Source organism: Meleagris gallopavo, chromosome 16 (assembly GCF_000146605.3).
Source record: "Meleagris gallopavo isolate NT-WF06-2002-E0010 breed Aviagen turkey brand Nicholas breeding stock chromosome 16, Turkey_5.1, whole genome shotgun sequence".
Lineage (NCBI taxonomy): Eukaryota > Metazoa > Chordata > Aves > Galliformes > Phasianidae > Meleagris > Meleagris gallopavo.
This window is the reverse complement of record NC_015026.2, coordinates 14,839,722-14,842,855: the sequence shown is the minus strand read 5'-3', so window position 1 is coordinate 14,842,855 and position 3,134 is coordinate 14,839,722.

The following is a 3,134-nucleotide window of genomic DNA, read 5'->3' as shown; positions in this document are numbered from 1 at the left end:
CGGAGGGCTGGGGAGGTCCCGCGGGTGGCCGATGGCTGGAGGCCCGCCCCTGGGGCACGGCCCCGCACCCCGCGCTCTCACCTAAGCTGTCGCGGCTCTTCTTGGTGCCGACAAAGCAGACTTCGGCTGTGGCGACCGCCGCAGCCCCAGCGGCGCTCAGCTCCTCCTCCTCTGCCCGGTGGCAGTCGAGGGCGGATGTTGGGATTTCCGGGGGACTGAAGGTCACCGTCACCTCAATCTTCAGCAGGGGTGGGGACCTGTGGGGCGGCGGCATGGGGAGGGGAGAACGTGGGGTGGGGCGAGGTTGGGAACGGGAATGGGTATGGAGATGGAGATGGGGGTGGGGATGGCGATTGGGGTTGGGTTGAGTTTGGGGATGAAGTTGGGTTAGGCTGGTGTTTGGTTGGGATTAGGGTTGGAGATGGGAATGGTATGGGGATGGGTTATTTGAGTTGGGGATGTGTGGGGTTGGGATTGGCGATGGGGCGCCGGTGCGTCACTCCCACCTGAGCAGCAGGACCTGTCCCCGTGCGCCCACGGCCACATCCGGCAGTCTGTCCCCAGTCAGGTCGCGCCCCCCACTCAGCGCCTGCCCAAAGTGCTGTGGGGCACTGTGGAATATGGAGCCTGCAATGCGCTGTGGGAGACGGAACCACACATGGGTGGTTCTGAGGGACCTCCTCAGAACCGGGACGGAGCGCAGCACCCAAGCCTCCAAGTGGCAGCTGGGCACTGTGGAGTCTGTGGGACCTGGAGGCACTGTGGTGTCTGTGGGGCTCTGTGGGCTCTGAAGGGCCCTATGGGCTCTTTGGGATCTATGGGACGCTATGGGGTTCGGTGGGTCTCAGTGGGGCGGTCCCACCTGGCTGTAGTGGTCACCGACACCGCCCTTCTCCCCACGGAAGATGTAGACGGCACCGCGCTCATCATCCTCCATGGGAGCACCCACGGCCACATCGTGCAGTCCGTCCCCGTCGATGTCCCCAAGGCGAGCAATGCTGGCCCCAAAGCGCCCCAGCGGGTGTCCGGCCTGACCCCGCAGCATCCGATGGCACCGCAGCGCACGGCCCTACAGCGAGCAACACATGGGGGGCGAGGGGAGAGGTGGGGTCAGGTTGGGACGGGAATGGGGATGGGAACGGGATGAAGACAGGGATGGGGATAGGGATGGGGGTGAGGATGGGATGGGGGTGAGGATGGGATGGGTGTGGGGATAGGGATGGGGATGCAGTTCGGATAGGGGTTGGTTGGACTGGGGCTGGTTTGCAGTTGCCTTATTGGGGTGGGGTCGCGCTGAGCACCACGGGGCCGTGCTGGTGGTCCATACCTGCGGCAGCACCATGCAGACCTCCACGCGTCCCCCGGTGCCGTCCCCATAGAACATGGGGACCCCCACCAGCAGTGCCACGCCATCCCCTGATCCCTCCAGAGCGCAGAGCGCTGCCCCAAAGTAGGAGCCCACCTGTGGGTGACAGTGTCAGCCCCGGGGCTCCTCCCACCCCATGCTGTGCCCCACACATTCCCCCACCATCACCTGCCGCCCCATGGCATCAGAGCGCAGCTCCCACTTCCCCCCATGGTGGAGCACGAAGAGGAGCAGGCGGCCCACGTGGCGATATCGGGGGGCCCCCAGCACCAGTGCCCGGAGCCCCCCCAGGGACAGAGACTCAGTGGCGTAACCTGCGGGCAGAGGGGCGGCGGGTTGGACCCATGGCGGGGGTTGGCCCCACAACTCCTCGTGGGGGCATGGGGACATCCACAGCTCCGGGACCCCCATAGGATCATCACCACACCACACACAGGGACAAATCTGTCTCTATGGGGACTCCATCATCTCTTGGACCATCACAAGGGCCCCAAGACCCCCGTGAAGACCCCAGGACCTCCACAAAACTCCATTAGCCCCATGGGATCACCACCATCCCCATCATCCCCGTGAGAACCCCACTATCTCCATGACCCAAGTGGGGACACACCCACCGACCCCAAAACCCCCGAGGGTAGCCCACTACCCCTTTGACCATCGTGAGGACTCCAACATCCCCACGGGATGCCCTCAACCAAGAGACCCCCATGAGGATGCCAAGACCCCCGTGGGGATGACCACCAACCCAAAGACCCCCTGAAGAGCCCAGGACCCCCAGGCCCTCACCCAAGTATGCGTCGCTCATACCCCCGTCCCCTTCGGATGCATTGACGAAGGCGACCTTCCCATCAGCCCCATAGACGAAGACCCCTCCGGCCCAGTCATAGGCGCCCACTGCTCCCAGCACCGCCCCCTCCTGCAGCAGGGAGGTTGTGGGGGGGCAGGGGGCTGAGCTGGGTGGGATGGGGCTCTGAGGATCTCAGATGGGTTTAGGGGGTGTCTGTAGGGGGTTGAGGAGGTCCTGGGGAATTCTGGTGGGTTTGGGGGCATCTGGTGGGTCTCTGTGGGTCTGTGGAGCTCTATGGGGCTCTATGGGCTTGTCTTTATGGGGTGCTATCGGGCCTATGGGGATCTGAAGATTCTATGGGTTCTATGGGGCTCTGTAGGCTCTATGGAGCTCTGTGGGCTCTATGGGGTCTCTATGGGGTGCTATGGGGCCTATGGGGATCTGAGGGTTCTATGGGGTTGTATGGGGTTCCGATGGGTTTTGGGTCTGCATGGATGGGCGCAGAGCCGTGGGGTGGCAGTGGGGACTCACGGGGGTGAGCAGAGTGCTGAAGCCCTCCTGGGCCATCTCCAGTTGGAAGGAGCTCCCGAAGGCTGGGCGGGTCCCTGGGGGCATCGTGGGGTGAGGTGGGCCCCCAGCACCCCCACGGGGCCGCCCTACGGGGCCGTACCTTCGATGGCGAAGATCTTCTCCTGCAGCTGCTCCTGGATTCCTCGCAGCGCCTCGAAGTTGTCCACACGGAAGACGTGTGCCTCGGGGGGGGCCGAGGCGATGGTCTGCAGCTCTGCGGCTGCCTTGGAGTCCTTGAAGGCGCTGCCCACCTGCGGGGACGTCCCTGTCGCTCACAGTGTCCCTGCCATCTCGGTGTCACCCGGCTGTCCCCGAGTTCTGGGTGTCCCACTGCCCCTGCTGCTCCCCACGTTCTAGGTGTCTCAAAGCTCGCGGTGCCCGCAGCGTTCTAGGTGTCCCAACCCTCTTGGC